A 25079-nucleotide genomic window follows, 5' to 3' on the forward strand; every position below is an offset into this window, starting at 1 on the left:
AGCACTGAGATTTCGCTTGGATGCGATTGAAAGATTGAGTGCTTGAAACTGAAGCTGAATGAGGATTGTAGCATTTTTAAGTTATCTAATTGAATATTAAAATAAAACTGAGTTAGTGGAGGAAAGTTTATTAAAAAGCATATTTTTGAGGCAGAATGAGTTTCATTATTCTTTTATTAACGATGGGAAAGGCATTTTCAATGTTTGCTTAATATATAACATATTTCAATTCAATGCTAATAGGTAGAGAATAGCAGAGAAATCTAATTAATTTCATCATCAAGCTAAGCACAGCGAATATCATACTACATAAAGTATTTTATTGTTGACACTTACTATATCATGAAATGTTTAACAGATCTTTGAATCTTGAAACAATATCAAGGGATTCTACATAATGAAATTAGTAAAAGCGAAGCTACTATCATATATTATTATTTTAGATATTTTCCTAAATTTTTTTAACAAACTAAGCAGAAAGAATATTTTAAAAAACCTTTACTTTAATTTATTTGTAATTAAATAAATATTTAAAAAAAATTTATTTATATAAAATTACAATTAAAAATATTACAGTTTTCTTTTAATTAAATTAACATTTGTATATTTCTTTCTCTCTAATTCTAGGTAAGTCCAGAAGAGCACAAACTCTAGTCATTAATTTTTGACCGTAAGTAAATGCACAATTTATAAAAAATATTTAAAGCACTCGCTCAGCGCAGCCCTTAGTTAAATAGCCCACAACCAAACAGCGAAAATTGTTGAAAGTTCGCAGTGGCCACGAGTCCACGCTCCTCGGTCCTCGGTCCAGAGTCCAGGGTTGAAGCTGCAGTTTTTGGGTGTGCGAGTATCTCACAGATACTTTTCGCTCGCAGATAAGTGCATTGAAACTTATTTCAAACTGAAAATTCGCTTTTCCCTTTAGTTGCATTTTGTGTTTATGCTTTTGCTGCTGGCATTTATTATGCATAAGCAATTTGCATATTTATAGTTGCAAAGGGGGTGACAGGGAACAAGGGGAGGGGGCAATGTTAACCGCTATCATGGAACATGGACACATGGCAGATGAAGTCAAAAGCTCCTGCTGTATATAGAGCAATAACTGAATAATTTCATTAAAGCGAATAGCAAATATTGCCATATAGTAAAACATTAAACTCAATTTGCCGCCCACTCGAGAGCCGTTTTCCCTCTCCCCTCTCCCCTCTCGCCTTTTAACATTTGCTTCGCTCTACAACTTGTCTTTAGTAGTAGTAGGTTTTTTTTTGTTGTATTTGCTTCCTTTTGCTACTTGTAAATTATGCAAAAGGCTTCGCAAAATTGCTGGCAGCTGCTGCTGCTGCGCTTTTTTTCCTCTGCTACTTGTGTCTCCTTCTTGCTTCCGCTAGCTGGAAAAGGATGCGCCAGAGACAGAGCCAGAGAGTCCGGAGAGTCTCTGGGCCAGCCCAAGTCCAACCCAACCCATTTAATTAGCCATTAAGTTTTATTGCTCGCAATTTTGTTTAATTTGCTTTAAATACACCAGAGCAAAAAGCGAACGAACAGCCAACTAGCCAGTCAGCAAAAAAATAGTAGTAGAGAAAAAAAGTAAGAAAAAAATATGCTGCTAGTGTTGTAACTGGTTAGGTGGGTGGATGCGCTGCCTTGGGCTGATGGCCTGGCCCAGGCTTTGCCGCGCTTTCTGGTCAAATGGCCAAGCGCCGCTGGCTGGAAGGGCGAGAAAAAAACTGGATCAAACGGAAAAAACTAGAAAACTTGTGTAATTTTAAATGTAGAACTATGTTAAGTGTTTCTTTTATGGCTGTATCTGTAAATTAGTTCAAGTTTTTTGTTGTTGTTTTTCTTGCTGTCTAGATGCAAGGGATTGATTAGCTTGTGCCAGGCTGTCATGTAAGCTGGTAGAAGTTTGCAATTAATTATTGAAAGCAAGAAAAAAATGTAATTATTTAATTTAGTTGAGTCAATTTATTTAAGATTATGAATGTGTATATTTCAACATGGATTTCTTGTGTTGAATATTAATATTTTCAGTTTGGTTGCTACTAAATTAAACTGCAATGATGATCTAGGTATCTGCTATGGTATATTTTGTATATAACAGTATATTTATTATATTTTAGTATTTTTGGTATATTAATTTGATATATGTTAAGCACAATACCTCAGGGAATATATTATGATTATTTGGTATATTAATTTGATATACATGAAGCATAATACTGCACTCTTTTGCTTTAATTACAAATGGTTAAAGAATATATCACAGTCCAGCATACTCGATTGTAGCTTACTTGTACTTCATTATCTGACTGAAAGACTACAAAGATGAGCATATACATTTAAAATTGAAGTGAAGTTAAAAAAACAACATTATGTTGAATAACACACAAATTGTCTTTAATACCAGCTGCATTCAAATTTCCATCTGGATATGACGACTAAGCTGCAAGTGATGACTTTTTAACTTGGACAGTTAACTGGCGAAACTTGAAACGATTCAATGGCATCACATTGAACTCGAGCGGAAATCAAACCTTTGCAAATAACTATTTTCAATTTGTATTTCAAACTAAACAGCAGCTCCTAACCCTAAAGCGGTCCCGTAACAAGCAACAACAAGTCCAGGAAAATGCTCAGAAAAAAAAGGGAAACCTAGTGAGCATTGAAAAAGAAAATTCCGCAACGAGTAATGTGTGTGTGTGTGTGTGTGGGAAAATTGGATTTGCACGCGCACATTTTGCAATAAGCCATAAAATTTAATTTGATTATAAAAGTTTATACAACACGCCAGGCAAAAATGGGAAGCAACTGCCACAGAATCCGGAACGAACTATAGTAATATGTACCAGGGAATTGCGGTGCTACGAGTAATCGTATATGCTGGCATCACGCTTTAGGGAATGCGGGTGAGGGGGGATGCCATTGCATATGCTGACTGACAGGCGGCGGCAATTTGAATGCAAAATGCGCATTTTGGCCCGAAGGCAGCAGAAGCAGAAGCAGCAGCAGCAGGAAGTGCAGCTAAAGGTAGTAGCAGCAGAAAAAAACTGGTACACATTGAAAAAGGGCAAAATTGCCTTAACTAAAATGCAAAAAGGACATTGCCGGCAACGGGAATGGTATATTGAAAATTCGCATTGCATTTGGGCAGCCAGCAAGGCGATAGAAGAGGGAACAAAAAAACTAGAAAGCGGGGTAGAAGAATACAAACTTCGGGTTAAAGGGAGGCTAAGAGCAACTTCTGATGTTCAACTAACTTATGGGACTCCCATTTTATTTATGCGACTTACCTTTATATATGGCTTGCAGTCAGTGTGTTTGCCAAAGCTTTAAATAAGATATTCTCTAATATCCTTTATATATTTTCTACATTGAATAATAATACATAACTCATTTTTTATTAAAACACATGCACAATAATAATATTAATATTATTATTTACAAAAATGAAGAGTATAACAAAACTTGTCTAGATTTCTTAGCAAACTTTAGAATTCTGTAATACAGAGCACTTTAAAACACTTTAAAATAATAAAATTATATTCAATAAGTTCTTCAATTCACAGATTCATTTTCAACAATTCAAAGTAATAATTAATCAACATTAACATCAACAAATTTAAAATAATGTTCAAAACTATCAGATCAAAAATGATACTCAACATTTCTTTAAATTGCGTTCGACTTGGAATTCATAATTTGAAATTTCTTGTTAACTTTACAAATCCTACTCTAGATTACAATCTTTCAAAACTCTTAGTTCCATAGAATATTTTATTGCGATACGCTCGCAATTTGTAATTTAAACTACACATTAAGTATACGCCACTTGTGCCTTGATACCAAACTGCTTACAGTTCATTTACCTGAGGCCCAAAGTAAATGATAAATATCAACAAGCCCAAAAGACAAAAGTGGCCCTAAAAGCGAGCCCAAAATGGCAATGAAAAACCTTTTGGGCATTAGAACAGCCGAAAGCAGAAAGCAGCAGCATCAGCAGAAGCAGACATCAGTTGTAAGCTGAGTCCAGGTAGAGAGAGAGAGAGAGAGAATGGCAACTGTTGCCCAAGAGACGACGACAACAATGAGTTTGTATTTGGCCTCGTCGCCTCACATGCTTATGAGCATTTAATTAAATGCAAGAACAAGGAGACATTGTTGATGCAACAGCAGTAGCAGCAGCAACAGCAACAGCAGCAAAACAACAGAACGAAACTGCATACTTAATGAAAAGCAGCTGCCTTTTGGGCTGCCCCAAGAGTACCCAAAAGTTGCTAATTAAAAAGGCAAACAGCAACTGCAACTGCAGCGACAAGAGATGCAACAGCAACAGCAACAACAACAGCAACAGCATCAGGAAGCAGCAAAACAACATCAAGATGCCGCACGAACCGAAACGTAGTCCAAGGCGAATGTTGTTAACCTTTTCAACAGTAGCAACAACTACAAGGAGCTGCTGTTGCAAGTTGCTGCTGCTTTTTCGTCTTTGACAAGCCAAGGAGCAAACGCTATCACCAGGGACCAAAAAAAAAAAAAAAGAAAAGCAAAAGAAAAAAATAGCAGCAGCCGCCTAACGATCAATAGAACAGCAGCTGAGCTGAGACCTAAGAAAGAGGATGAGGCAATTGCATGCAGCAACAGCAGCAACAACGCTGTTTGCTGCAACATTTTCGTGCAGTTGACATTCGTGCCAAGTGGCAGCAGCAGCCACAGCAGTAGCAGCCACAGCAGCAGCAGCATCAGCGGTTGCGGCAGCGTCGGCAAACTGTTGCAAGTTCTTAGAACGCGCCACATGCTGCGCCACGTTCCGCTGTTGCCATCATCGTCATCATCAGCAACATCATTGTTGTTGCTGCTGTCGCTGTTGTGTCGCTTTAGCTATTGAACTTGAATTTTAAGTGCCACTGTGGCATGCGGCATGCGGCATGGCGAGAACAACCTCTTAAAAGTTTAGGGTTAGATTCGAAGTCAGCTACTGTTGGCCAAAACTTCTGATAACAACCCACGTTTCAGCTAACAGCAGCCTAACATTTCGACACGCAGTGCTGTTAAAACTGTAAGCCCTCAAACTGTGACGCTTGACAACCAAAGTCACAAAAAATACTTCTAAGGGAGCGAATAGTTGGTACCACTCAAAAAGTAAACGCACTCAACTCTGGGAAATTGGCCACAATTTACACTATGCAACAAAGCAGCGAAACAAGGCAGCCAAATGCCATGTTATTGACTGGCTGCAGTTGACACTTGGCAACAAAGTAGCGAAAGAAGGTCAGCCACTCGAAGATTTGCTGCTCAACTTGCCGATATTCTGTAGTGAAAAGAAGTAGTAGTTGAATTGTTATTAAATGTTTACGAAGTTCATTCTTGCGTAGTTTATTCTACCCCTTTTGCAATGGTTTTTGGCTACAGGGTATGCAGACGAATCATAGAAATGCAAGCACAACTATTTAATGTCACTTTGGCACTTCCTTAAAAGTGCTGAAAGCGTCGCCAGCGTCAACACAACAAATATTTTGTGCCATCCTCTTTTTGTGCGCTAAGAATTTCTAATTAGTGGCGCCATATTGTAGAGCCCCAATGGGTGTCGCCATCGCCATCGTCTCCAGCGTCGCCATCGTTGTCGTCGCCATCGTTGTCGTCGTCGTCGTCTAGTGACGCCAATCACAGGCTGCTCTTGCCAGCATCTCTAACTGCATCTCTTACTGTTGTCGTTGTTGTTGTTGTTGTTGCTGCGATTGGTGCTGCTGCAAAAGGCAGCGACGACTCCGACAACTCGCATGTTGCAAGTCCCGGTCGGGAGCTTGTTTGCTGCCTTAATTCGACGCAAATATTTTACCGGCTCCCGACTGCAGCTAATTACGTTAAACATATTGCGTGACACGCCTCCCAACGCCTTCGCCTTCGCCACGCCAGTTAGTCGTATTTTGTGTTTGTTTTTTTTTTATTTTGGTGTTAATTACAAGGCATTTTGCACGCAGTGCTGCCCAAATTGTGCAAAACAATAGTCGTCCACATCAAACAGTTTTTGCTGCCACATCAAGTTTATTATTGTTCATATCGCTTGAACAATCAAAGTAAGTTTTTATGAACTTTTTTCCATCTCAAAGTCTCAGCTCATAAATCTCGCGTGCTGCACAAATCTCAACTCAGTTCTTTCATTTCATTTCGCTTGATTTGATTTTGTTTTGCAGTTTTGCTGTCCATTGTTGGTTATAAAGCTGTTAAGACAGCTCCGAAAACTCTGTTTGCTCGAAGTCTGCCTATCAAGTGCCGCACATCGCAACAAGTTGAAGAGCAAGTCAACAACAGTAAAACGAAAAGGGAAACCTTTCGCATTTGAATCTCAATCTCAATTCGCATTTCGCAATTCCCAATCCCAAGTCGAAGTTGAAGTTGAAGTCGCAGCACCAATCGCAATCGCAATCCCTTAAACCTTTTGCTTGATGTTTTGACCCTTTTCAAGATGTTGTCTTCATTGCGTGTCTGGCCGGGGCTTAGAAGTCTCAGTATGAGGAAGCAACGGTGCAGACTCCTTCAAAAACCCGACGCAGCCTCAGAGTTTTGCAAAACTTGACGAAAAAATCGCGATAATATTTATTTGCAGTTTCTCTCGCCTCCTCCTCCTCGCCCTTCTATTTTGACTCTTTCTTTTTCGCTGTCTCTTTCGCACTATCCGAAGGCGCTAAGCGTGCTTGATAATTTATTATTTATTTTCGGTTTTTATGGGGCAATTTCACAAAACGGTTGCCATTAAAGCGCATACTGCACAGTTTTGTGAGCACTGTCTGTTAAGCAGAATGTGACTTAACAGGAACTGTGTTCAGAAAGTTGTGAGGTACTTAAACTGTTGCTTCTGCAGACAAAAAATATAAAACTGTAACAAATTAAATGACGAACAGTTAGTAGCTGCCTAAGGACATTTGTGATCTGAAATTTCATTCAAAAGTTACTTCAACTCTCCATCTTCCGGACATCCGATCCGTTTCTCTTTGTCGTTAGGGAATATGTGACTAATCACATCGTCACTGTCAATAAACTTTAGCCGTCATATATCCTATAAATGATCCCCCCAAAATCACCCATTAAGTGCAAGCTCCATTAGTAAGTTTTCATTCAGAGTAATCAACAATTATTTTTAATATGTATCGCAATCGTCAAATAACCAGGTGCATTCTTCGCGATAAGTTTCAAAATCCTCTGCACGCCGCGTGTATGCATAATGTTTGTTGCCATTCCATAGTTTTGGATCGCCGCCGCAGATCACTAAACTGGATGTTTCATCATCGTAGAGTGCCACACCGTTAGGAACTGGCACCAAACGCCACCAGAAGATTTTCGTCTTGCCGAACAAGTTCCTGGACACTTTTGGTATTCTTCCTCCAGTTTGTATGGGTGAGCTCAAACCCAAATATCTAATCCTGTTCAGTTCATCCAGTTCAAAAGTAATCGCCTTCCGTCTGTGGTCCACATTGTAGCGTACACGACATCGACTACATGAGTTTTGTTTAGTGCACATATATATTGTATTTCCATCGTAGCAGAAATTAAGGTAATCCTTGTTATTGTATGCCTGGCGTATGCATGCATCTGTGCTGTAGGAAAGCCAATCAAAGAAGTGCGGGAACATTCTTATCACTTTCTGACGCAAATAGCCAGGAACGTGTCCAAAATCGCTATTAGCCGCAAGCTTCTGAAGATTGTCCTGCAATCCAGCGTGCTCACTCGAATTGATCTTCACCTCAGAGCGATTTAGCAGAAGCAAGTTGGCTACTGTCATTTGTTGGAAATTAGTGTCCAAATCGTAAAGGCGTTGAGCGACATTAAGAGGAGATTCGGAGGATAGCACAATGTCAAACAGAGCCTCGAGTATGTTTTCCAGATAATAGTGAGGATATTTCCGCAAACGAAATAGCAGTTTGGAAACCATTGGAAATTCGAATCCACGTTTGTTGCTGTGGATTGACTCTGCGAGAATCCTTGCGCTGCGATTCACTAATGCCTGATAGACCTCGTCTGACAAGATATTCATATCATATTTGATTTGAATATAGTAATCCATAATGACGTTGGGATCGGCATTGGGATGACTCGAAGTCCACCGCTACTGCTTTGACGATCGAATTTGTCATCTCCCAAGTGCGTGCATTTCTCGCCATATTCAGCACTGAGTCATAACGCTCCACATCATCTTTGACAATGAAACGTATAATGGCCGTCAGATTCGGAGGACTGTCAGTTGTTGTATTTGAGGGACACACTATTTGATTAGGTGCGAAATCCTTGGTCCTCTTTAGCACTTCGGTGTCGCTTGAACCGATTGAAGAAGTAAGACCGAGAAGCAACAGCACAACTACTTTTGATGCCATTGCGGATTAAACTGTCGCCTCTGTTTAGAATGCGTGGTATAAATCAAATTTTTGAAAGCGTTATCAGCTTTGATTTTTGAAATGTCGGGTCAAAATGCCGTTGATTATTTTTTTAAAATTGCGTCGGGTATAACAATCAAATTTTTATTTGCGTTCGCGTTTAAAACAACAATTTTATATACAATTGTGCTATTAATTGCCAAAACAAAAACTAATTATTTCAAATCTATTCTTTAGAGTAGAAGAATCTTACATATCAGTTTATGTTAACAGGAAGTCTGACCCCATAATACTTTTTGCTTATTTTTAAAATTGTTTCATGTTGTTTATTTTTGTCACTGCAAAGATGGTCGCACGCGACATCCCTCAGAGAATTACCCATATTTAAATGAAAGTCTCGCAGTGTTGTGCTTTCATGCGTAGAGCGTCTCTCGAAGTCCAGCGTTATCGCAAAACTTATATGACCATGAGCTTCGACTTGAGTATTAATTATCAATCAAAACTATGTTCAAGGGGTCGCATTTGCTTTAATCACATCTACAACAATTGTTCAGTTTGTTCTAATTTGACACAAATATGTTAAATGCTTCGAACATTGATTGCACTTCTTTTTGTGCCCTACAATTTAATATATGAACAAATTGAGTTTGCTCGTCTGTGAGATATCCGATTCCCTTTTTCAATCGTTAAATATTAAAGAATATATACTAAAATATACCAATTGGTATATTTAATATAACAATATAGAATTGCATTCTGTGCAAGAGTATACATTCCGTCATTCAGACAGCCGCTCACTTTATCTATGTTTTTTGGGATTATGTTAAAGATCACATCATCACTGTCAATAAACCGATTTCGTCATAAAACCTGTAACCAAATGATCCCCCAATATCACACATTAAATAAATGGATTGGAATGTTTTCATAGTAGAATAATTTTATTTACAATTATTCATCGCTGCAATCGTCAAAGAACCAGATGCATTCTTCGCGATGAGTTTCAAAATCCTCGGCAGGGCGAGTGTACGCATTATTACCATTACCCATATACCATAGCATTGTAGAGTTACCGCAGAGTACCGATCTGGATGTCTCATCATCGTAGAGTGCCACACCACTGTTTGGCACGGGCACCACACGCCACCAGAAATCAAAAACGCTGGTTATGGTCATAGACGCTTTTGGTCTTGTTCTTTGTACTTGGATGGCGGGGTCTATAGCAAAATATCTATACGAATCTAAATCTCTTAAAGCAATCACACTCCCTTTCTCATCCATACCATGGGTTATAATTAAACGGGAGTGGGGTTGTGTTTTGGTGCACAAAGTTGATGGATTTCCATGGTAGCATTGCCCAAGGAATACGTTGTTATGATATGCCTGGCGTAAGCATGTATTCCATCGGGAGGTGGAAAGCCAATCAAGGAAGTGCGGGAACATTCTGTACACTTCTGAACGCAAATGAACAGGAAGGTCTTTAAAATCCCCTCTAGCCGCAAGCTTCTGCAGATTGCCCTGCAATCCAGAGCGCTCAGTCGAATTGGTCTTCACCTCAGTACGATTTAGCAGAAGCAAGTTGGCTATTGTCATTTGTTTCGAATCATCGTTCAAATCGTAAAGGCGTTGAGCGACATTAAGAGGAGATTCGGATGATAGCACAATGTCAAACAGAGCCTCAAGTATGTCTTCCATATACAAGGCTGGACAACCATGCAAATGAACTAGCAGTTTGGAAGCCACTGGCAATTCGATTCGAGATTTGTTGCTGTGGATTGACTCTGCGAGAATACTTGCACTGCGGTTCACCAAGGCCTGATAGATCTCCTTTGACGAGATATCCTTCATTTTTTTGATTTGATTATGGAAACCCAGAATCACGTCGGGATTGACATTGGACGACTCCAAGTCCACCGCTGCTTCTTTGATGATCGCATTTTTCATCTCCAAAGTGCGTGCATTTCTCACCCTATTCAGCACTGACTGATAACACTCCACATCATCTTTGAAAATGAAACGTAAAAAGGCCGTATAATTCAGAGGAGTGTCAGTTGTTGTATTTGAGGGACACACTATTTGATTAGGTGCGAAATCCTTGGTCCTTTCAAGCACTTCGCTGTCGCTTGAACCGATCGAAGAAGTCTCGCCTTCTTTTAAAGTAAGACCAAGAAGCAGCAGCACAACTACTTTTGATGCCATTGCGGATTAAACTGTCGCCTCTGTTCAGAATGCGTGGTATAAATCTCATTTTTTGAAGCGTTATCAGCTACGATTTTTGAAATGTCGGGTCAAAATGCCATTTGATTAGTTTTGTATTTGCACTTTTCGGTGTGACTATCAATTTTATTTGCGTGCGCGTTTAAAAGGAAAGATCACTTCCGTATACAATTTTTGACATTAATTGTAAAAAACAAAAACAAATATATTTCATTTGAATTTTAGTATTCAATTTATATATTCAGACGACTAGCGATGACCACGCGTTTTGATTTTAATAATAATTATCAATTAACATGACTCTAGTCGACAATGTTGTCTCGACATACATATGTATACATAAATTGATGCGTTGGTTCTGATTCTAAATAAATCAATGTATTAAGCTTTTTTATTAATTTAATTTAATTTAATAATTTTGGCAAATCAATTCATAAGCAATTTTGTATTATGTGCACAGAATATGATTGTGGCCCTAGAATCCCATTTCCGTTGTTACAGTTTGAGAGTCATTGCGGCTGTCAGCTTTCTCACAGTTGTAGCGTCTCCCACATTAACGCGTCCCCCCTCTGCTCGACGGAGCAATAGAAACATAATCAACCGCTTAAATGCCACAACGTAATTAACATTACACTCAATTAACATTTTCTGTTGGCAAACTGTTTACTGTTAAGCGCTGTTTGTCGCCTCGCCTCATGTTAGGCCACAGTTGGAGGCTCCATTTGGCTACTCGACTAGGCTCGTTTGCTGCTGCCCACACAGCAGCAGCAGCAGCAGCTGGTGCTCCTTGGCAACCAAGTCAATAAACGCGTTTATTGTCATACCCAAACACCCCCCGTTTCCCTCAATCTCTAGGGGCATTGCCTCAACCCTCAACCCCAGCTTCCTTCCACTTCCTTGCACTCCAGCGACTTGTGTACATTGTCTGTGTTGGTGCCAAGAAAAATGTTGCTGTCGCGCCAACGTTTGCCATTGTCGTCGTCGTTCTTGCTGTTGTTGTTGCTGTTGCTGTTGTTGGCGTCGTCTCAGTTTGCCTTCCGCCCCTCTTCTCGTCTTCCCGTCTTCAGCTGGCCGGCTTTGCTAGTTCTATTCGTAGTTCTTGTGCCAACTTTTGTCCATTTTAAGGCAGCTGGAATGTTGCTTTCTTGTAAATTGTTTAAATAAAAGACACAACAGCAGTAGCAGAAGCAGTCGAGCTCTTCCTTCTGCTCACTGGCTACTGTTTGGCTTCCCCTATCTTCCCCTTCCGCCTTCCCATTCCTCTCTCTCTCTTTTTTTCTCTGGCAGCCACTTGGCTGCCTTTGCTCAATGAGCTGTTTGTTTGACTTTGTTTTGTTTGCCACTTTTCAAATAGCAAAAAACTATTTGTTTTGCGCCTTATTTAGTTTTTTGTGCCAACCACAACTACCACATGCACCTGCTGCTGTTGCTGTCGATGCTGCTGCTGCTGCTGCCGCTTGCCAGCAATAACAGCAGCGTTAACAGCGGCTGGCGCATTAACATTAACAGCATGTGGGCTGAGATTCTTGATCTGAGGTCGTAAGATATGCTTAATTGTCATCTAATTGAAATTTCAAATAGTTCTAGCATGGAATGCACTAAACAAATAAATATTTATGCATTTATATTTGAAAATATTTTGCTTAAGAAGTGATTATAGATAAATGCATTTGCGGGTAACAAACCGAATGAGTTAACTAGAATACCTCTTTGGACAATCAGTTAGTAGAGCTGTTAAAAGCAGTTGTAGGTCTAGTTAGAGACGTCAGTCCCTAGGCACGTGCTTCAGATTCTAATGCAATCACAACAAAAGACAAAATGAAAAATGTACAAAAAAAAAACATGGAAAAACTGGCATCCAATCAGAGATCAAGTCGTTTTAATTAGAATTCTAAATGTTTCAGAGGAAGTTGGCGCTATGTTCGAGAGAGCGCGAGCATCATCTATCTAGCTAGCAGCTTATTAATATTTATGGCCAGGGATGAGCAGCACTGTGGACTGCATGATGAGGCAGTCTCATGACTAGACAGCGATATACATATACGAGTATATATATGTCTATATGCTCTGCCAACTTTTGCCACACTTTGAGCGCCCGTCGACACACGCAATCCCAGAGGTCAGTGTCAGCTCTCAGTGCAGCTCTTGAGGCATTATCACAAGTCCAACATCTCAAGTTACGTCTGCTGCAATGTGAAGTTTTGTCTTCGTTGGCGTATCGCATCTGATGATCATCATCGTCATCGTAATCGTCATCGCCATCGTCATCTAATGATGATGGCAGGCAGCTTCGTTTTCCGCATAAAAACCAAACTAATACCCAGGGCAAACCTATAATTTATGTGCTTCAAATTCAATTTTCATTCAGCAAAAATTGCAAACACACAAAAAATGCCGGTGGTCTCTTTTCTTTCTTTTCTTTTTTTGATTTTTTATTATAGTCGTATATGTATGTGGGAAAAGGAGCAAACGATAAAGTTTTTTTTTTGAGTCCGAACTCAACCGAAAAACTGCTGCCAAGAAACAAAGCGCACCAAACGGCGCCCTTCGACTTGTTATTATTATTATTTTTGCTTGGTTTTTTTTTTGTATTCTTTTTGTTCTGCCTGATGTTTGCTGTTTCTGAATGAGTCACGCGTAAAAAGATCCTGAAATGGCTAATCTCTTAGTGAGCCACAGTGGGAACTGCCTAAGGAAGCAAGCGCATAAGTTTGCTCTAGGCATGAATAATGTTTATCAAGCTAATAACAATATTTCTAATTTTCCAATGCATAACATTTTACTTTGCACATCGTATAACAATGAAGATAATTAGCAGCTGCATTATTAGCAAAATAATAATAATAAAAGTTAAACAACAATAAATAATAAATGTAATGTAATTCTTTTTCTGCAGTTTAAGATTTCCTACGATCTAACATATTTATCTAGAATAAAATATGAAAATTATTTAGCTTCAGCAATAATTTTTATTCACTCTTCAGAAATATTTTCAAACATTTTGTTTGGCTTTCAACTAAAAGTCTTATTTATGGTAGAGTTGTTTTGCAATGCTATGAAAAACTTTTTTAAAAATTTTCTCTACCAAATACTTTCTAAAAATAATACGTAATTTTTGGAATATTCATGAAAATAGTTTTCAGCACTTTTGTGATATTGATTATGTTATTTAACTTGGTGGTAGATTATATATATTTATATATTTGATATATATATATTCTATAGCTATTTTGCAATTTTATAAATGGCTTTTTTTAGTGTAATTCACAAAAGTTTCCTTAATAACTTCTTCATTCAAAAGACACGCAAACTTTAAATTATTCATGTCTGTGTTGGCATAAGGATTCTGTTCTTATCATGCATTTATATGCTGCTAATGCTCAAGCTTCTCGTCGGCTGACTTTTAAACATGCTGCACTTAAACATTTGGCATTATAATATTTGTTTAGCCTTGCTGTTGTTTCTTGTATCTTGTATCTAGTGTCAGGTTCTTTAAGTCCGCTTCTACTGTAGTTTATTGAGTGCTTTTAGTGTGCCAAAATAGACCTCACACGAAGCTTAGCTGCTGCCAGTCTGTCAGTCTGTCTGTCTTCGTGTCTGTCAGTCAGTTGGTTGGTTGGTTGGTTGGTTCGCTTTTTGTCTGACTGCGTCAGTTTGCCATTCCGGCAGTCACTCATAAATATCAGAGGGCGCCCATTTGAGCTGCGCTTCTTGGTTTTTTTTTCGCCAGCATTTTGCCTGATGTAGTTTTTTGTGCGTGAGTTTCACACCTTTTTGGCCGAAAAACGCTTTAGCAGAATTTCAATAAAATGCAGAATGGGAATGTGCATGACTAATGCCAAGTGCAAAGCGAGCTTTTTGGTTGTTGCACTTTGAATGTCGCCAGCGTTACGCTTTTGCCTCTTGGCTGATTTCTGGGCATTATTTATGGCCATTATGCTTGTTGGTTGTTGGTTGTTGTTGTGTTGGCCTATGAGGCTCGTTTTGTTTGCTTTATGAGCTGAGCTCTCGAATCAGTCAACTTGCGGTCTGCTGTCGTTGTTCATTGTTGCTATTTCGTTGTGTTGCGAATGCAGTTCTCCAGTTCTGAGAATCTCACAAAGCGAGAGAAAGAGAGAGAAGGAGAAAGATAGCGCTCTTTACGCCGTAGTCTAGACGGGCGACGTCGTGCGACACTTTGTCGCCGTCAGGCTCCAGCTACCTTCCCTCCCCCCTCTCCCTCCCTGTGTTGGCCTGATCAACACTTTTGTGAAGTTTCGGCTCAGAGAGAGAGAGAGAGAGAGAGACTGGACCAGCATATTGTGCTCAGGTTTCAGGTTTAGTTTAGGTTTTTATAGCCTGCAATACTTTTTCGCTTCGTTCTTTATTTAATTTTTTTTGAGTTCGTTTTTTTATTTCGTTTGCGTTTGCCTCTTTATTGCCTCCAGTTTTGCCTTGGCTTTTCGTCTTTTGTTGTGCTTAGCACGAAATGCAGGCCAAGGGATCCCTTAGTCCACAGGGATCGAGACCCATCGAGACCCTTGCGGGGGTGTAGTTTTGTAGAATTCGCCAACTTCTCGCCCCTCGCTCCTCCCCGCTCTGCAGTCTTCAGTCTCCACGCTTCTTCGCTCTGTCGTTCTACACTTCTCATTTTCATTTTAAATGAAGTGTCAAAGACTTTAAATGGCTTTTTATGCTACTGCGAATGAAGCTGTTTTTCATTCCGATGTTTCGTATCGTATTGCATGTTGTTGCTAGTTTTATTGCTCCTCTTGTTGTTGCTATTGTTGAAGTTCTTGCTGTTTGTTGTTTGCTGATTGCTCATTATGTTTATCAGTTGCTTGACGTTGCAGTTGTAGGTTCGCATAGAGTTTATGTGAGGGCAAATGCAATTAAACAGCTCCAAAGTCAAGTTTACATATGTCTCGGATGAAGAGGGCGAATATTCATTTCGGAAAAAAGAGTAAAGTAAAGAGAGTTTGAAAATAATATAAAAGCACTCATAGAAACTGAATCACGGAAAGACATGTGCTTAGATATACCAAGAGAAGTTTTCCTAGATAACGCCAAGAACAAATACTAAATATTAAAGTATTGATAATGAATTCCATTATAAGAATAACATAAATTCAGCATAAAATATGAAAATAATAATTGAACTAATCTTTCATTTTCTTTAATTTAGTCTTTTCTCTAAGTTTTCATAGATTGTCGCAGTGAATACTGTATTATATCCATACTGTTGAAATATCTCTAGAATTCTTAGATTCGTGATTTTAAATTTCTAATAAGAATTTTTTTTTTTTTTTAAGACTAACATCCTTTAATTATAGACTTCTATCTATAATACTCTTTTAAGCTTTTAATAATGTATCATTTTAGATTTAATATGAAATGTTTTTAAAGCCAACAGATAATAGCTGACTATAAATAAATAGAGAGATTAAATTAAAAATACAAAACAACCTACAACTATGGGACAATTATTAAACAAAAGAAAACAAATATTATTAATTTTTTTTTTTTTAATTCTTTCTTTGACGCAAATTCAATGTTGTTAACAATAAATTGTTATCATATGTAGAATAAGTCAAGTGAGTTATGAATCTGTAATCTTTTTATTCAGCAATCAGTAATTGTGACCCTAAGTATTGATTTGAATTATGAAACCGAAATTCATATCATCAACTAGTAATGTAAATAGTTTAGTTAAATGCATTATAAATATTTAAATAACTTTAAATCCGATTGAGTGCAAAAATATTTCCCTTAGTACAATTTTCAATGGCCAAGCACGTAATTCACTTGTTCGCCGCTTGTTAATCCCGATGGCTTTTCAACAAATATTTTGCGATAATACGAACATGATGATGAGGAGCAAAGGGGAGGTAAATGCAAAGAGAGTGTGAGTGAGTGAGTGAGGGAGAGAGACCTGACAGATCGTTTGGTTCGCTGACTGTTGATGGGTTGTTCAAGAGGAGACTTTGCATTGTTATTGTTATCGTTGCTGCTGTTGTTGTTGTTGGTGTAGACATTGCTGTTGTTGTTATTGCTGTACTGGGGCCACTTGAAACCGGCAGCTGTCGCACTTCACTTCACTTTGCAATCTGAATGTTTTTAATGGCTCACAAAAATTCTTATACGCAAAAAATGAAATAAAATCATCGAAGGAGAGGTGAACAGAGCTGTGGTGAGGTTGTGGAGGGGAATGCACGCATATGTATAAAAAGCTTCCGTATAGCCTTTTAGCAAATATTTACAGTTTGTTTTTATTTAATTACGAATATGCGAAACTGACAAGCAGCAAACAAGACAACAGCAACGACAAGGGGGTTCGGCTTAAAAATCAAAATGTAAACTGATAGCCAACAGAAACAGAAACTGAAGCTGAAGCTGAGGCTGAAGCAGCTGAAGGGCATGTTAAGCTGACAGTGCCTCTCAAACTGTGCTCAACCGTCAGGCAGGTTGATTGTCTCTCTCATTCGCTCTCTCCTTCTCTCTTTGTCTGTGGCTGACACTGCGGTAGGTTATTTGGTTTTCGGCTTTTGTATTTTGTTTTGTTTTTTTTTTGTTTTTTTTTGGGGTAGCGACAGCGTGCTTAAGTGGCTTTAGTTGCTTGACTGAGTTTCTGGCAAAAAAAAGGCGAGTGAAGAGTGTAAAGCGAGAGACTGTCGACAGCGTGTGATAGAAGCAAGCCCGAGAATTAGTTAGGTAAAATAGCATAACTAGATTGCCAGCTAGATAAGAGCTAGAAATTGAATTAGGCGCAAGCAAGCAAGCTTTTTCTTTAGATTATATTATTGTTAATTATTCCAATCCGTTTTTCCCTATTGACTTTGGCTTTATTGGCATCGGGATTTTGTTGTTGCTGTTGTTGTTTATATTTGGCCATTTATCTGGGCAAATAGTTTTGGGCTCTCTTTTGGCTCAAGTCAAACTTCACGCGCTAATCTTCATCACACAAGCACAATCGAAGTTGAATCCCTATTGGCCTGGCTGACTGCTTGGACTTGGGCTGCATGACTTTTGCTGCCTGGGTGCAGCCCATCATGAGCAATGCCCATTGCCCATTGCCCATTGCCTGTTGGCTGATCAATCGTACAATTGAGTAAAATCCAACTTTATTTGCAGTACTTGCAGCGCACAGGGCAAAACACAGGCCCAAGCACAGGCGACGCTTTTTGCCTCCTGTTGCATGTTGCCAGCTTGCCTGTTGCCAGTTTGCCTGTTGCTGCCTCGCCTGGGCTTTGGTTTTGTTGTTTTAATGGCTTTCGCTAACATAAAAGCCATTAAGATAACATTTTTATAGGATTTCAATGGCAGTCACGGCAGCAGCAGCTACAGCAGCAGCATCAGCAGCCACAGCAGCAGCAGCAGCAACAGCCTCTGACCAGCTCCAAGGCAACAAAGAAGAAGCTTTGCCCATTTTTTATGGCTGCGCGCGGGAGCAGCTGCTGCTGCTTGATCTTGGCTAGTGGGAGGGCAAAGGGTGGCGAAGGGGGATGGCAGTTAGAGCCCTACCACAAACCACGTCGAAATGTCATTGACTATCAATAGAAGATGCGGCCCTGCACTTGGCAACAGGTTGCCAGGTAGCCAAGCTTCCACCGCTTGCATGCCTTTTGTTTCAAACTGCGCCCAGTTAGTTACCGGAGCTCAATGTGCGCTTATTAAACGCAATATTTGTGGCTGACTCTGGCTTTTTCTCCATTGGCCATAAAGTGCGATTTATTTTTGTTGATTTTTTGCGTGCATTGCAACGCCGCTGGAGTCGCTGCTGGGCCCCAAAAGGGTTTTGTTTCTTCTCTACTTCCTACTTCCAGGTTGTTGTACACCATCCATTCCACTGGTCGCTGCTGCTGCTGCTGCTGACCACTGAGCCTAACCCTCCTCCTATCCATGTTGTAGTCACACTTTTGCACTCTGTTACGAGTGTGCTCAAATCCCTTTAGTTGAGCTCCCTTTGCCCCATCATCTTCTGCATCCCTATTTCGATCACAATGCCACTCGATGATGCAATGCTCTGACTCTGACTCTGACCCTGCCACTGCCACCGCCTTTGCCTCTGGTAGTAAAAAAATACACTGTACAATGGCATAGACAATAAACTATGTTGGTTTTATATCTCCACAGTGAAAAAGCCTAAGTTGAATTAGCTATAAGTTCAATAAAATTAAATAAAGAGAGCATCAATTTTGAGATTACTTCAATCAGTCTTTTGAATGTAAATCAAATGTGTATTTAATAGGCTAATTTGTCAGTCATTCTATGATTTACACGTTTAATCAGTAGGTCAACAATTAATTTGCTGGTTGAAGAATTAATTTGTGAAGCAGCAATTCAATGAGCTGATAAGCTAGGAAGACAAGCTGCCCTTTGATCTTGCTTGACATTTCAAAATGCTTAAGATTAAAAAACAATTTTAAAAATTCCCAGAATTTTTAAAGTAATTATCAAAATGTATAAAAAACAAAATATTAAAAAACAATTTTAAAAATTCTCAGAATATTTAAGATAATTATCAAAATATATAAATTAAAATAAAATTTTAACATCAACAGAATTTTAAAAAAGAAATAAAATAAAATGTATTCAATTAAACAATTGAAAATCCAACATTAAAAAAAAAAAAGTAAAATATAATAAAAACAATAAATTTTAAATACGAAAAATTGAGAAACGACAAAATCATTATGTAAAAAATTAGAAAATTGATAAAATTTTAAAATAAAAATAATCAATTATTAACAAAATTTTTAAATACAACATTTTTAAAATCAGAAAGTAAGAAAGCTGCAGTCGAGTGTGGTCGACTTTGAGATACCTGCTACCCATTGTCAATGAAACGAGATTCTACAAATATGCCGCCAAAATACTAAAATAATAATATAATATAATAATAATATACCAAAAGCTATATTTGGTATATTGTAATACATGCAAAATATACCATATATTTACCCTATGGGTAGCGGGTATAAAAATAGTTCAGCTTGCTAATTCTTAACTTTTCAGTAACTCAAAATAAATCCTCATATTTTCTTTATTAATTCTATGCACAATTTCAGCAGCAGTTGCTCACTGTGCGGGCTTACTACACTTTCAACAAATCGCTTCGCTTCTTTTTTTGTTCAGTTTAATGTTTTGGGTTTTTTCTACCATTTCGTTTAGGTTTTTGTTTTTTCGCTTTTTGTATTTCATCTTCTATCTCTAATGCCCGACAATTGTTGGCACTTCTTCTTCCTAGTTGGCTTTTGCTTTGTTTTGTTGTGTTTTTTTTTTTGCTTTTGCTTTTGGCTTTGCTTTGTTTTCATTTCGGGGAGCGTCATCGTCATCGTGTTGAGCTCTTCAGTACTTTGTTTTTTCTTTGTTTTGTTTTGCAGCTTCCAACTTGCAACTTGAATGTTGCAAGCTCCCCCAGCAACGTCCATTATGCAGCATTATTTGCAGCTCTACTCTTGTTGTTCCTCTTGATATTGTTGTTGTTGTTGTTGTCCATTGGGGTCCAGCTGCTGATACGGAATCCCAATGCCGGGAGAGATGCAGCCTTGTCCCTCTCCCCTGTCTCTCTGCCCCATGTTGCAAGTTGGTGCCCTTTGCATTGACCAGCACAAACACATAAATTGCATTTGTCGGTTTGTTGTCGTTTTCATAAATAAGATAAAGATAAACGACCAAGTTGCATATTATTTGTAATTGCATTTGCTGTTGTTGTTGTTGTTGCTGTTGCTGGTTAGACGGGACTATTGATAGCAGCAATGTTAGCAGCATTTGAATTTATTATTGGCTCAATCGCCAGACTTCGCTTCTCTTCTTCTCATCTGTTTATACCAAATGGCAGAGCATTGAACGCTAAATGGCCAAAACAAATGAGTGGCAACTTTTCTCAGCTGTCCAGCGTTCTAAAAGCGTTTTAATGAGATTCCCGGAAGGCATATGAAAATCTTTTTTTTTCGCTTCATATTGATAAAATATTTACCCTTTCCATTTATACCCGCTACCCAAAGGGTAGAAGGGTATTCTAACTTTGTGTCTTCAGGAAATGTATGTAACAAGCAGAAGGAGTCATCTCTGACCCTTTAAAGTATATATATTCTTGATCAGCGTCAAGTGCCGTCTGTCCGTCCATCTGTATGAACACCTTCATCTCAGAGACTATAAGAGATATAGCTATAATTTTTTCGACACCAATTATTAAGATTGCACGCATATTGTTTCAGATTTTTGGCAGACAATTTGGTATATTGTGTACTACATGGTATATTTTGTATTCCATGGTATATTTTGTTTCCATGATATATTTTGTAATCTATCGTATTTTTTGAGCGTAGTACTATATCAATATACCAAATATAACCTTCCGTATATTTTTGTATATTTGCGGTATATTTATTTGGTATATTTTATACCACTGTTTTGCTTCTATTCAAAATAGATAGCTGGTATCTCACAGTCGAGCTCACTCGCTTTCTTACTTGTTTTTTTTGTGAAAGGATAGAACTGTGAAGGAATTTCCTGCTTGTGATTTAAGTTCAGGCCTCGTGTCTTAAGTATGCCAAACGCCATAATCGATTAGTTCATTTGCTTGAAATGATTTAGCTATCTTTTTGGTTAGCAATTTTAAACGTGGCTCATTTGATGGCAAACATCAAGTGATTCAATGTGACAGAGTTGCGCATAACTCGTTGGATTTGTTATAATCTTGCGGGGGGAGTGGGGGAAGGAAAACTACAATAATTTATTGTTGCCACATAGTAGATGGAGAGAGAGAGAGAGGGAGAGAAGTCGTTGTAGTTGTCGGCTTATATAAATGTGAAATTAATTGCTTAATTTAGTGGAATGGATTGCGAGAGTTTCTCAAAAAGCCACTTTTGCTTTTTCCATGCACAAGGCGCAACAACTTGAGAGTTGAGCTCACAGTTGCCAGTTGGCAGTCTTGACAGTTTTATCACATTATTAATAAGAAATAGAGCTGCGGCTGTTTGCCTCCATCCGTCCGTCCGTCTGCCTGCCTGCCTGTTTGCCTGAATATAATAACAACAACCATAAATACCAGGAACAACATTTCGTGGCAGAGCTCATGGAGATCTCTGCGCGCATCTGTCAAGTTTTCCACGCCCTCGCCTAGTACAAACTGTCAACGTGGCCATAATTCATAATAAGCGGCAAAAGAACGGCGCCGATTTCATTCTAAAGTACTATTCTGTGTACCCCTAGCTGGTAGCTGTGTACCACAAGCTAAATAAAGCTCAATTGTACTGTAGGATCTAACTAAAAGCGCGCAATGTACGACTAAAAGATACCCTGTAACTGAAATTAAAAAGATAGAAGTTTTAATGTTCTTTTATTTAATGTACTTAAATTGAAAATTGCATAGTAGATAAAATATTCATGTTTTCTATATAATTTATTTCGGCAATAAGTTAAAAAATAATTTGAGATATTATTTTTTAATATACAATAACTACAAAATTTGAGAAATAATTCTACAATTAAAATCGATTTTAAATTAAATTGAAATATAGTTATTAAAATTCATTATTATCACAAACAAATTGTGCGTTCTTTTAAAGTATAACTAAATATATGAAAGTGTCAACTTTAATTGAATTCTAAATTTATTGATTGATAGTAAAATATTTTCTGAAATAATAATACTGCTAATTATTTAATATTTGCTGCGATATTTTTTGTTAATTGCTAAAATTGTTTAATATACTTCAAAAACCCAAATTGAATTACCAAAATAATGTTAGTTTTATTTACCAAATATTTAAGCAATTATTATTTAATTATGATTGCTTTAATAGCATTCAGTTAAAATGAAACTCGTTTTAGAAACATTTTAATCTATTTATAACTGCACAGATTAGTGTTGATATTAATTGCGAAGTCTCATTTGCCACATCTCAGCTAATATACATACATGCCACAATGATAACACTTGGGGTATCTAGCTGGCATCTCTTAAAGCCAGGGTATAGACACAATGCTTTGTCTGTCATATAAACACATAGCTAAAGATGAATACGTATATTGTAGACAGAGTGAGAGAGAGAGAGAGAGCTTTGGTAGGGGGCGTAACAGGGGGCCAACAACATTTAACAAAAGGCAATCGCAAATATTTTTGCAGCGCGCAAAAAGCAAAAACCTAAAAACGCCGGCAACTGTTGCAGGGCAGCTTTGGGGAGAGGAGGAGGTGGCAAGGGATGGGTTCATAACTGCGTTGTTGTAGCTTTATTGTGTACAAGTAGAAAACTAGGTGTACGAAGGTACACACACACACACACACACATATACACAGACATTTACATACATTTATTTGTATCGCTGCCTTTTGTTATCAGCGCAGAGCGTTGAATGCCGCAGGCGTTGAGAGTTGAGCGAGAGGGAGGTGCAAAAAGGGCGACAGAGCGAGACAAAACAGAGAGGGAAAGAGAGAGAGGGAGGGAAAGAAGAGATAGACAGAGCTATGAACAAATTGTTGACTCAGCGCCGCGTGCAAATTGTTCAATGCAATTTTTAGTTTAGTTTTGTGCAAAATGCTCGCTGGCTGAATAACAGATTTATGGATGCAACAGTTAGCGGGGGATGCAAAAGGGTATAATGGGGGAGTTGTTTTGGTATTTTGGGTGAAAATCGCAAAACGAATATTTGTGCAAAAAATTCAACTGGTCTAATAGCGAAGCGGCGCAAAGAACAAACAAACAAAACATGCTGATAATAAAGCAGAGTTTATTTTTGTGTTGGTTGGCAATAAAGTGTTGGGATTAGCATAACTGTAAAGCTTTATTAACTAGCTGAATTAATGGTGAATAATAATTAATTTTTGCTTTCGTTCCTTTTTGTTTTGCAGGTATGTTTGAAAGTACTAAAAATATAACTCATACGTCATGTGTGACTGTTGGCTGGGTAAGTCTCTTGAACTCTGGCTATCATTAGCTGGTCTTTGTTAGTGCGACTGCGGCTGCGTCTAATTACGCTCATTTCAAAAATATTAAATGCAATTTCATTCTCATCATTTCCGAACCGAGTTTCTGGCTTCGGCTTCCCTTAAGAAGAAAAATAAAAATACCTAAAACCTAATTGAAATTGCGTAACGTTCATTGACTTTGGAACTTTCTGCCAAGACTTTGACTTGTCTTCCTCTCACATATACATTTTTTTTCACTTTTATTATTAGTTGTTAGTTTGCTTTTTGGCCATTCCCAGTCTTGTATTAAGCGGCTCTTTGCCATAATACTCGAAGCTGTAATGTAATCGCATTAGTGCGCTTTATTGCCTTCCCCTCTCTTGCTCTATCTTTCTTTCGCTCTTGCTCTCTACTACAAAATAGATTTCATTTAGACACGATCATGCCCCATAATAATAATAAGCAAACGATCTGACTAATGACGAGCCAAAAAGCCAAGTTGCCAGGCAACAAAACATAAGCTGATAAGACTCGTGTTGGCAAGAACATGAAACTAGCCAAAGACTCAGATGAGAGAGGAAGGCAGACAGACTGAGAGAGATCTCTGATTGCAGTCAAGGAAGATTACATAATGTAAGGCGATCTCATAGACATCTGTCGAAGATATGAATGCAACTCAAAAATCTGAATGCAATTGATTCGTTTTGCATCAAGGGCAACTTCACGAAAAAAAATAGGAAAAAAAAAACTAGCAAAAGTTCTAAATTGATCTTTATGTGGCAGCTGCACGACGACGAGAGATAAATCCCTGCCACGCATAACTCAGCCATAATTAAACTGTTGAACTCGGCATCGCGCCACCAAAATAAATAATAAAACAGAAAAAAAAATTACGATCGAAAAACAAAATCAAAATCACAATCATTGCTCAGCGATTGAAGTGAAGTGGCGACGACGAGTTTATTTTTTGTTGATGTTGCCTTTGAACACAACGAATTGAAATCGAATTCAATAATAATCATAATAAATAAAATAATAATGAATACAAGCAGTTGGGGCAACAAAAAAAATCTCAATGAATGTTGAAGGTCAGAATGCTTAAGCCTTAATCAATATTGAAGACAGTCGACGGCAAGTCGCCAAAAATACTCGCAAGTGAGTACAAAAGAATTCATATATCGTATTGTATAGGAATACAAAAGTAAAAACAAAACAAAAAAAAAAACAAATATTGAAATTGTATCGATTGGCGAACGTCGCCAATGAATTCATTCTTTCATTCTTCATTCTTCCAAGTCGTCATCACAATTAAATGCCAATTGAAATTTACTCGCATATTTTCGGGGCTCAAGTTCGATTTCGTTTCGGAAAGGGAAGAGCTTATAAATTGATATTAATGATTCGGATGCTTAAATTGTGTGTGACAAATTTATGCAGTCTTCTTTTTTGATTAATTTTTCATCTCCAATTGATTTGTATATTCGAATTGGTATTTTATTGATTTCCATGCTAATCTCTGTAGCATAATTCTTTATTTATAAACGCTGATCTACCGATCGCAATATGTTCTGCTCGCGTGACTCGTCGATCTTCCGCTCTCATTC

At 38.1% G+C, this 25079-nt stretch overlaps 1 protein-coding gene and 1 long non-coding RNA gene across 4 annotated transcripts in view; one reads left to right on the forward strand and one right to left on the reverse strand.

The window, feature by feature from the left end:
• LOC133846136 (DEP domain-containing protein DDB_G0279099) overlaps nucleotides 1-25079 on the forward strand; it is a 151906-nt gene that overhangs the window by 47972 nt on the left and 78855 nt on the right. The window lies entirely within an intron of this gene.
• Nucleotides 8490-9118, reverse strand: LOC133842725 (uncharacterized). Its single transcript, XR_009894428.1, has 2 exons — nucleotides 8870-9118; nucleotides 8490-8821 (listed from the first exon to the last, which is right to left on the reverse strand). It is a non-coding gene; the product is annotated as an uncharacterized LOC133842725 (long non-coding RNA).

This window comes from Drosophila sulfurigaster, chromosome 3 (genome assembly GCF_023558435.1).
Source record: "Drosophila sulfurigaster albostrigata strain 15112-1811.04 chromosome 3, ASM2355843v2, whole genome shotgun sequence".
NCBI lineage: Eukaryota > Metazoa > Arthropoda > Insecta > Diptera > Drosophilidae > Drosophila > Drosophila sulfurigaster.